Consider the following 11,879-nt stretch of genomic DNA (forward strand, 5'->3'; position numbering starts at 1 on the left):
GGGTTGAACTCCATCTGCCACTCCTCAGCCTATTTCTGCATCCTATCAATGTCTCTCTGCAATCTTTTGACAATCCTGTACACTACCTACAACACCACCAACCTTTGTGTCGTCTGCAATTTTGCCAACCTACCCTTCTACCCCCACATCCAGGTCGTTAATAAAAATCACGAAAAGTAGAGGTCCCAGAACAGATCCTTGTGGGACACCACTAGTCACAATCCTCCAATCTGAATGTACTCCCTCCACCAGGACCCTCTGCCTTCTGCAGGCAAGCCAATTCCGAATCCACCTGGCCAAACTTACCTGGATCCCATGCCTTCTAACTTTCTGAATAAGCCTACCGTGTGGAACCTTGTCAAATGCCTTCCTAAAATCCATATAGATCACATCCACTGCACTACCCTCATCTATATGCCTGGTCACCTCCTCAAAGAACTCTATCAGGCTTGTTAGACACGATCTGCCCTTAACAAAGCCATGCTGACTGTCCCTGATCAGACCATGATTCTGTAAATGCCTATAGATCCTATCTCTAAGAATCTTTTCCAACAGTTTTCCCACCACAGACGTAAGGCTCACTGGTCTATAATTACCCGGACTATCCCTACTACCTTTTTTGACCAAGGGGACAACAGTCACTTCCCTCCAATCCTCCGGTACCATTCCCGTGGACAACGAGGACATAAAGATCCTAACCAGAGGCTCAGCAATCTCTTCCCTTGCCTCGTGGAGCAGCCTGGGGAATATTCCATCAGGCCCCGGGGACTTATCCATCCTAATGTATTTTAACAACTCCAATACCTCCTCTCCCTTCATATCAACATGCTCCAGAACATCAACTTCACTCATTCGCGGAATGATTGTCCATCTTTGCCGTTTTCATTGATTCTATTGTGATTTTTGTATTTACTGTGAATGCCCACAAGAAAATGAGTCTCAGGGTATTATAAATATGGTGACTTATATGTGCTTTGATAAATTGACATTGAACTTTGAACATCAGAATCAGGTTTATTATCCCTGGCATGTGACATGAAATTTGTTAACTTAGCAGCAGTTGAATGCAATACATAATCTAGCAGAGAGAGGGGGGGGAAAGCATAATACTAAACAGGTAAATCAATTCGGTATATTGAATAGATTATTAAAAAATGTGTAAAAACAAATACCATATATTAAAAAAGTGAGGTAGTGTCCAAAGCTTCAAAGCCCATTTAGGAATTGGATGGCAGAGGGGAAGAAGCTGTTCCTGAATCACTGAGTGTGTGCCTTCAGGCTTCTGTATCTGCAACCTGATTGTAACAGTGTGAAAAGTGCATGCCCTGGGTGCTGGAGGTCTTTAAAAATGGATGCTGCCTTTCTGAGACACTGCTTCCTCAAGATGTCCTGGGTACTTTGCAGGCTAGTGCCCAAGATGGAGCTGACTAGATTTACAACCTGCAGCTTCTTTCAGTTCTGTGCAGTAGCCCCTCCATAACAGACAAGCTTCAAATGTCTTGGGTCAGAAATTCACCCAAAAAAACCTCTTGTGCTCTCTACTTCTAAACAGAGAATGGTTGTGGGGACCTTTGTTTTTTTGTGATTTTTATAAACGATATGGATGAGGAAATAACCATATAACAATTACAGCATCTCAGCCCTTCGAGTCCGTGCCGAACTCTTACTCTCATCTAGTCCCACCAACCTGCACTCAGTCCATAACCCTTCATTCCTTTCCTGTCCATATATCTATCCAATTTAACTTTAAATGACAACATCAAACCTGCCTCAACCACTTCTGCTGGAAGCTCGTTCCACACAGCTACCACTCTCTGAGTAAAGAAGTTCTCCCTCATGTCACCTCTAAACTTTTGCCCTTTAACTCTCAACTCATGTCCTTTTGTTTGAATCTCCCCCACTCTCAATGGAAAAAGCCTATCCACGACAACTCTATCTATCCCCCTCATAATTTTAAATACCTCTATCAAGTCTTCCCTCAACCTTCTATGCTCCAAAGAATAAAGACCTAACTTGTTCAACCTTTCTCTGTAACTTAGGAGATGAAACCCAGGCAACATTTTAGTAAATCTCCTCTGTACTCTCTCTGTTTTATTGACATCTTTCCTATAATTCCGTGACCAGAACTGTACACAATACTCCAAATTTGGCCTTACCAATGCCTTATACGATTTCAACATTACATCCCAATTCCTATACTCAATGCTCTGATTTATAAAGGCCAGCATACAAAAAGCTTTCTTCACCACCCTAGCCACATGAGATTCCACCTTCGGGGAACTATGCACCATTATTCCTAGATCCCTCTGTTCTACTGCATTCTTCAATGCTCTACCATTTACCATGTATGTCCTATTTTGATTAGTCCTACCAAAATGTAGCACCTCACATTTATCAGCATTAAACTCCATCTGCCATCTTTCAGCCCACTCTTCTAACTGTCTGAAATCTTTCTGCAAGCTTTGAAAACCTACTTTATTATCCACAACTCCACCTATCTCACTATCATCTGAATCATCTGAATAATCCAATCTACAACCCCATCATCCAGATCATTGATATATATGACAAACAACATTGGACCCAGTACAGATCCCTGAGGCACACCACTAGACACCGTCCTCCAGTCTGACACTCTGTTATCCAGCACTACTCTGGCGTCTCCCATCCAGCCACTGCTGAATCCATTTTACTCCTTCGATATTAATACCTAGCGATTGAACCTTCCTAACTAACCTTCTGCATGAAACCTTGTCAAAGGCCATCCACCGCTTTACCCTCATCAACTTTCCTGGTAACCTCAGCAAAAAATTCAATAAGATTTGTCAAACATGACCTTCCACACACAAATCCATGTTGACTGTTCCTAATCAGACCCTGTCTATCCAGATAATTATATATACCATCTCTAAGAATACTTTCCATTAATTTACCCACCACTGATGTCAAGTTCACAGGCCGATAATTGCTAGGTTTACTCTTAGAACCCCTTTTAAACAATGGAACAACATGAGCAATACGCCAATCCTCCGGCACCATCCCTGTTTCTAATGATGCTTGAAATATTTCTGTCAGAGCCGCTGCTATTTCCACACTAACTTCCCTCAAGGTCCTAGGGAATATCCTGTCCGGACCCGGAGACTTATCCACTTTTATATTCCTTAAATGCACCAGTACTTCCTCTATTTTAATCATCATACTTTCCATAACTACCCTTCTTGTTTCCTTTACCTTACTCAATTCAATATCCTTCTCCTTAGTGAATACCGAAGAAAAGAAATTGTTCAAAATCTCCCTCATCTCTTTTGGCTCAGCACATAGCCGTCCACGCTGATTCTCTAAGGGACCAATTTTATCCCTCACTATCCTTTTGCTATTAATATAACTGTAGAAACCCTTTGGATTTATTTTCACCTTACTTGCCAAAGCAGCCTCATATCTTCTTTTAGCTTTTCTAATTTCTTTCTTAAGATTCTTTTTACATTCTTTATTTTCCTCGAGCACCTCATTTACTCCAAGCTGCCTATATTTATTGTAGATCTCTCTCTTTTTCCGAACTAAGTTTCCAATATCCCTTGAAAACCATGGCTCTCTCAAACTTTTAACCTTTCCTTTCAATCTAATAGGGACATAAAGATTCTGTACCCTCAAAATTTCACCTCTAAATGACCTCCATTTCTCTATTACACCCTTCGCATAAAACAAATTGTCCCAATCCACTCCTTCTAAATCCTTTTGCATCTCCTCAAAGTTAGCCTTTTTCCAATCAAAAATCTCAACCCTGGGTCTAATCCTGTCTTTCTCCATAATTATATTGAAACTAATGGTATTGTGATCACTGGACCTGAAGTGCTCCCCAACATATACCTCTGTCATCTGCCCTATCTCATTCCCTAACAGGAGATCCAGCACTGCCCCTTCTCTCATTGATACCTCTATGTATTGCTGCAAAACAACTATCTTGCACACAATTTACAAACTCCAAACCATCCAACCCTTTTACAGAATGGGCTTCCCAGTCAATTTGTGGAAAATTAAAATCTCCCACAATCATAACCTTGTGCTTACTACAAATATCCGCTATCTCCTTACAAATTTGCTCCTCCAGTTCTTGGTCCCCATTAGGTGGTCTATAATACACCCCCATAAGCATCACTACACCTTTCCCATTCCTCATTTCTACCCAAATAGCCTCCCTAGACGAGTCTACTAATCTATCCTGCCAGAGCACCGCTGTTATATTTTCTCTGACAAGCAATGCAACACCTCCCCGTCTTGCTCCTCCAATTCTATCACAGCTGAAGCAACGAAATCCAGGAATATTTAGTTGTCAATCACACCCCTCCTGCAACCATGTTTCACTAATAGCTACAACATCATACTTCCAGGTATCAATCCATGCTCTAAGCTCATCCACCTTTCTTACAATGCTCCTAGCATTAAAATAGATGCATTTAAGAAACTCTCTACCGCTTACTCTCTGTTTATCCTTAATGGAGCAAACAACTTTGTTATCTTTTTCTTCCTTCTCCCCTACATATTCTGTCAGAGTGCTCCCGATCTCTGTCCCCTGCCTATCCTCCCTCACACACTGTCTACTAGCTTTCTCTATTTGTGAACATACTTCTTCTCTCCTAGTCTCTTCAAGTTGATTCCCACCCCCCCCCCGCCAACCATTCTAGTTTAAAGTCTCCCCAGTAGCCTTCGCAAATCTCCCCGCCAGGATATTGGTCCCCCTAGGATTCGAGTGCAACCCATCCTTTTTGTACAGGTCACACCTGCACCAAAAGAGGTCCCAATGATCCAAAAATTTGAATCCCTGCCCTCTGCTCCAATCTCTCAGCCACGCCTTTATCCTCCACCTCATTGCATTCCTACTCTCACTGTCGTGTGGCACAGGCTGTAATCCCAAGATTACTACCTTTGCAGTCCTTCTTCTCAACTCCCTTCCTAACTCCCTATATTCTCCTTTCAGGACCTCTTCCCTTTTCCTACCTATGTCATTGGTCCCTATATGTACCACGACCTCTTGCTCTTCTCCCTCCCACTTCAGGATATCTTGGATGCTATCAGAAACATCCTGGACCCTGGCACCAAGAAAGCAAACTACCATCTGGGTCTCCTGACTGCGTCCTCCGAATTGCCTATCTGACCCCCTTACTATCGAGTCCCCTATTACAACTGCCCTCCTCTTCCTTTCCCTACCCTTCTGAGCTACAAGGCCGGACTCTGTGCTGGAGGCATGGTCACTGTTTCTTCCCCCGGGTAAGCTGTCCCCCGCAACAGTACTCAAACAGGAGTACCTATTGTCAAGGAGTACAGCCACTGGGGTATTCTCTATTATCTGACTCTTTCCCTTCCCCCTCCTAACTGTGACCCACTTGTCTGCCTCCTGTGGCCCCGGTGTGACCACCTGCCTGTAACTCCTCTCTATCAACTCCTCACTCTCCCTGACCAGACTGCAGCTCCAGTTCCCTAATGCAGTCCCTCAGGAGTTGCATCTTGGCGCACCTGGTGCAGATATGGACATCTGGGAGGCTGGGAGACTCCAGAACCTCTCACATCCGACACCGAGAACAAAATGGAATAGAAACATAAAAAAGCTACAGCATAATTCAGACCCTTCGGCCCACAAAGCTGTGCCGAACATGTCCTTACCTGAGAAATTACCTAGGGTTAGCCATAGCCCTATATTTTTCAGAGCTCCATATACTTGTCCAGGAGTCTCTTAAGAGACCCTGTCGTATCCGTCTCCACCACTGTTGCCGGCAGACCATTCCACGCTCTCACCACTCTCTGCGTAAAAAAACTTAACCCTGATATTTTCTCTGTTCCTACTTCCAAGCATCATAAAGCTATGCCCTCTCGTGCTAGCCATTTCAGCCCTGGGAAAAACCCTCTGACTATCCACATGATCAATGCCTCTCATCATTTTATACACCTCTATCAAGTCACCTCTCATCCTCTGTCGCTCCAAGGAAAAAAGGCCGAGTTCACTCAACCTATTCTCACAAGGCATGTTCCCCAATCCAGGCAACATCCTTGTAAATCTCCTCTGCACTCTTTCTATGGTTTCCACATCCTTCCTGTAGAGAGGCGACCAGAACTGAGCACAGTACTCCAAGTGGGGTCTGACCAGTGTCTTATTTAGCTGCAACATTACTTCTCGGCTCCTATCACAGAGTCAACCTGCGCAGCGGCCTTGAGTGTCCTATGGACTCGGATCCCAAGATCCCTTTGATCCTCCACACTGCCAAGAGTCTTACCATTAATACGGAATGGTGGGTTAGAAAGTCTGCGGATGACATGAAGGTTGGTGGAGTTGTGGATTGTGTAGAAGGTTGTTGTAGATTACAATGGGACATTGATAGGATGCAGAGCAGGGTGGAGAAGTGACAGATGAAGTTCAACCCAGAAAAGTGTGAAATTATTCACTTTAGAAAGTCAAATTTGAAGGCAGAATGCAGGGTTAATGGCGGAATTCTTAGCCATGTGGATGGAGGGGTTCATGTCCATAGGTCCACCACGTTGCAGTGCAAGTTGATAGGGTTATTAAGAAGGCATATGGTTCTCGGCCTTTATTGTGGAGGGCTGTGTGGGATGGAATAGTTAGATTGATCTTAGAGTAGGTCAAGATTATTAAGGGATTGGACATGCTAGAGGCGGGAAACATGTTCCCAATGTTGGGCGAGTCCAGAACCAGAGGCCACAGTTTAAGAATAAGGAGTAGGCCACTTAGAACAGAGTTGAGGAAAAACTTTTTCACCCAGAGACTTGTGGATCTGTGGAATACTCTGCCTAAGAAGGCAGTGGAGGCCAATTCTCTGGATGCTTTCAAGAAAGAGTTAGATAGAGCTCTTAATGATAGCGGAGTCAAGGCATATGGGGAGAAGGCAGGAACGGGGTACTGATTGTGAATGATCAGCCATGATCACAGTGAATGGCGGTGCTGGCTCGAAGGCTGAATGGACTACTCCTGCGTCTATTGTCTATGAAAGGTAGGCCCAACATCATGGGCTGAAGGGCCTGTAATATGCTGCAATGTTCTCCACTGTGACCAAGCTTACAGACAAATTTTGTTTCTTGACATTTCTACAAAGTGCTGTAGATTATTAAAAACATTACAGAATCCTCAGCTATTGATGTACTTCAAACATGTCATAGAGTCTCAATCGTGCCCTTCAGCCAATTTGCTGAACTATTTAAACTGCTGAGTCCCATCAACCTGCACCCAGACCATAGCACCCACCCCCCTCCATGGACTTATCCATGTTCCACAGGGGTTGGTGCTGGATGTCTGTGACCATTGGTGCTCTGCAGGGGTCACTGCTGGAGGTCTGTGATTAGTGTGTTCTACAAGGGTAAGTGCTGGAGATCTGTGACCAGTTGTGTTCCACATGGTCAGTCCTAGAGGTCTGTGACCATTGATGTTCTACAAGGTTTGCTGCTGGGACCTCTAGTTTGTGATAAGTATAAATAACTTAGACAAAAATGTAGGCGACTGATTTTTTAAGACTACAAAGACACAAAAAATGGAGTTACAATGAGGAAGGTTGTCAAAACATGCAGCAAGATATAAATCAACTGGAGAAGTGGCATATGGAGTTTAATCCTTGCAGATGTGAGGTATTGAACTTTTAGACCATAAGATATGGGAGAAGAATTAGGCCATTCAGCCCATCGAGTCCACTCTGCCATTTCATCATTGCTGATCCTGGATCCCATTCAACCCTACATACCTGCCCTCTCACCATATCCATTGATGCTCCTCCCAAACAGGAAACTTATCAACTTCTGTTTTAAATATACCCATGGACATGGCCTCAACAGCAGTCTGTGGCAAAGCATTCCATTAATTCACCACCCTTTGACAAAAGAAAATTCCTCCTTACCACTGCTCTGAAAGGTCACCCCTCAATTTTGAGGCTGTGCTCTGTAGTTCTGGATACCCCGACCATAGGAAACATTCTCTCCACATCCTCTTTATTTAGTTCTTTCAACATTCGGTTGGTTTCAATGAGATCTCTCCCACCCCTTGCGTTCTTCTAAGTTCTAGTGAATACAGGCCCAAAGCTGCCAAACACTCCTCATAGTTAACCCCATCATTCCTGGAATCGTCCTTTCTGAGATAAACTGTTAACAATACTCCAAGTGTGGCCCGATGTTTCTTCATTACCTCCTTGTTTTTATATTCTATTTTCCTTGAAACAAACGCCAACATTACATTTGCCTTCTTTACCACAGACACAACCTGTAAATGAACCTTCTGGGAGTCTTGCACGAAGACTTATAAGTCTGTTTGTACCTCTGATCTGTAAATTTACTCCCCATTTAGATAATTGTTCTATTGTTCCTTTTACCAAAATGCGCTATCATACATTTCCCAACACTATTCCATCTGCCACTTTTTTGCCCATTCTTCCAATTTGTTGAAGTGCTGCACTCACATTGCTTTGTCAGCACTACCAATTCCTCCACCTATTTTCGTATCAACTGCAAACTTTGCCACACAGCTATCAATCCCAATATCCAAATCATTGACAAACAATGTGAAAAGTAGCTATCCCAATACTGACCCCCGAGGAATACCACTAATCACTAGCAGCCGACCAGAAAAGGGCTCTTTTATTCCCACTCACCGCCCCTGCCTGTCAACCATTCCTCTAACAACAGGAATTCTGCAGATGCTGGAAATTCAAGTAACACACATTAAAGTTGCTGGTGAACGCAGCAGGCCAGGCAACATCTCTAGGAAGAGGTACAGTCGAGTCCTGACGAAGGGTCTCAGCCTGAAACGTCGACTGTACCTCTTCCTAGAGATGCTGCCTGGCCTGCTGCGTTCACCAGCAACTTTGATGTGTGTTGCAGCCATTCCTCTATCCATGCCAGTATTTTTCCTGTAACACAATAAGATTCCATCTTGCTATGCAGCCTCATGAGAGGCACCTTATCAAATGCCTTTTAAAAATCTAAGTAAATAATATTCACAGCCTCTATTTTGTCCACTCTGCTTGTTACTTCTTCAAAGAATTCCAACAGTTTTGTCAGGGCAAAGTTTACAGAAACACTTTTGCAACCACTGAGGTTCGGGTAAATAGCCTATAATTTCCTCTCTTTTGATTTATTCCCTTCGTAAAGAGTGGAGTGACACTTGCAATCTTCCAGTCCTCCAGGACCATGTCAGAATCAACTGATTCTTGAACGATCATGACCAATGCATCCATTATCTCTTCAGCAACCTCTCTCAGGACTCTGGGATGTAGTCCATCTGGTCTAGGTGACTTAGCCACCTTAGACCTTTCAGTTTGCCTAGCACTTTTTCCCTCTGTAAAAACAATGGTATTCACTCTTGCTCCCTGACACACACAGACCTCTGGCATATAGCTAGAGTCTTCCACACTAAAGACTGAAGCAAAGTACTTATTAAGTTCATCTGCCATTTCTTTGTTCCCCATTAGTACCTCACCAGCATTAGTTTCCAGTGGTCCAATATCAACTCTCATCTCCTTTACTCTTCATATAACTGAAAAAACTTCCATATCCTGCTTTATATTATCAGCTAGCTTGCCCTCATATTTCATCTTTTCCTTTCTTTTAGCTTTTGTTTGTTGCCTTTTGTTGGATTTTAAAAACTTCACTATCATCCAATTTCCCAATTACTTTTGCTACACTAGATACTCTTTCCTTGCAGTCCTTAACTTCCTTTGTCAGCCACGGTTGCCTAGCCCTGCCTTTTGAGAACTACTTCTTCCGTGGGACATACCTATCCTATGCCTTGTGAACTATTCCCAGAAACGTCAGCCACCTTTTTTCTGGCTTCTCCCTCTCATAAAACCATAATACATAGGAGCAGAGTTTAGAACATCAGCCCATCAAGTCTGCTCTGCCATTCCATCATGGCTGATCCAGGATCCCACTCAACCCCATATACATGCCTTCTCACCATAGCCTTTGATGCCCTGACTGATTGGGAAATGATCAACTTCCGCTCAGATTGCAGTATGAATTCAATCATATTATGATCAATGTCTCCTCAGGGTTCCTTATAAAATCTGGGTTATTATGCAATACCCAATTGAAGATCGCCTTTCCCCAAGTAGGCTTGAGCACAAGCTGCTCGAAAAAGCCATCTTGTAGGCATTCAACAAGTTCCCTCTCTTGCGATCGGATACCAACCTAATTTTCCCAATCCCCTTGCATATTGAAGTCCCCCATTACAATTTTCAACTCCCTTTGCACTCTCAACCCCACATCTTGACTATAATTTGGAGGCTTATGTAGAATTTCCATAATTTTTTTTTTAGCTTTACTGTTTCTTGACTCCATCCATCCACAAGGATTCAACATTCCCTGACCCTATATCACCTCTTTCCATCTCTTACCACACCACTGCCTATGCCTTCCTGCCTTTCCTTTCAATACAAAGTATATCCTTTGATGTTAAACTCCCAACTAGGAACTTTATTCAGCCATGACTCAGTGATGCCCAGAATGTCATACGATCCAATCTCTAATTGTGCCACAAGTTTGTCTACAGTATTCCAAATGCTACATGCATTTAAATACCTTCAGTTCTGCATTCTTTGTCCTTTTGAATTTTGCCTCTGTAGTACAACTTAACTGTTTGCTCGGTCTGCAGTTGTATCCAATCATTGGCACGTCCTTCCTTATATTCGTATTGCATATTACTTCATCTACTTGTAAACTTGCTGGCTCATCCTCATCTCTATCGTATAGTTCCCATTCCCCCACCATATTACATGAAACCACTCCCAATGGTCTAGCAAACGTAAGAATATTGGACCCCCTCAGATTCATGCAACCTGTCCCTTTTGCACAGATCACATCTGCCCAAAAGAGGTCCTAACTATCCAGAAATCTGAATCCCCGTCCCCTGCTCCAGTTCATCAGCCATACACTTATTTGCCACATCATTCTACTCCTATCCTCACTGTCACGTGGCACAGGCAGTAATCCTGAGATGACTATCCTCAAGGTCCAGCTGCTCAGCTTCCTTCCTAACTCCCAGTATTCTGTTTTCAGGACCTCCTCCCTTTTCTGCTCATATCGTTGGTACCAATATGTACCACAACTTCTGGCTCCTCACACAGCCTTTTCAGGATATTGCAGACGTGTTCAGAAACATCGCGGACCCTGGCACCTAGGTGGCAAACTACCATCCCTGCTTCCTTTTTGCATCCACAGAATTGCCTATCTGAACCTCTAATTGTAGAGTCCCCTATTACTGCTGGCAACCTCTTCAGTTTCCAGCCCTTCTGAGCCACAGGTCCAGACTTGGTGCCAGAGGTGCGGGCCACTATTGCTTCCCCCAGGGTGGTTGCTCCCCCCCACCAACAGTACTCAAAATGAAGTACTTATTGTTGAGGGGGACAGCCGCAGGGATGCTCTCCACCATATGAGGTTCTCCCTTCCTTCTCCTGACAGTCACCCATTTACCTGTCTCCTGTAGCTTTGGGGTGATTACCTCTTTGTAGCTCCTGTATATCACCTCTTCACTTTCTCTAACAAGCCGAAAGTCATCGAGCTGCAACTCCAGTTCCCTAACATGGTCTCTATGGAGCTGCAACTCAATGCACCTGGCGTAGATGTGGCCATCAGGAAGGCTGGGAGCCTTCCAGAAATCCCCACATCTGACACCTAGAACAGAACACCGGCCCTGTAGACATACCCCTTCCATTCCACTTTTGGAACTGAAATGTAAGAGGAAAGTACCCAATGAATGGTAGGACTCTAAACAGCTGATAAATCTGTCCCTCTATATCTCACTGGCAGTTGCGAGGTCTATACCTAATCCCAGTAAAGTGATTGCACTCTCCTGAAATTGGTTTATTCCTTTTGCATGTACATACACATTGAAA

This window comes from Mobula hypostoma, chromosome 5 (assembly GCF_963921235.1).
Source record: "Mobula hypostoma chromosome 5, sMobHyp1.1, whole genome shotgun sequence".
NCBI classification, from domain to species: Eukaryota; Metazoa; Chordata; class Chondrichthyes; order Myliobatiformes; family Myliobatidae; genus Mobula; species Mobula hypostoma.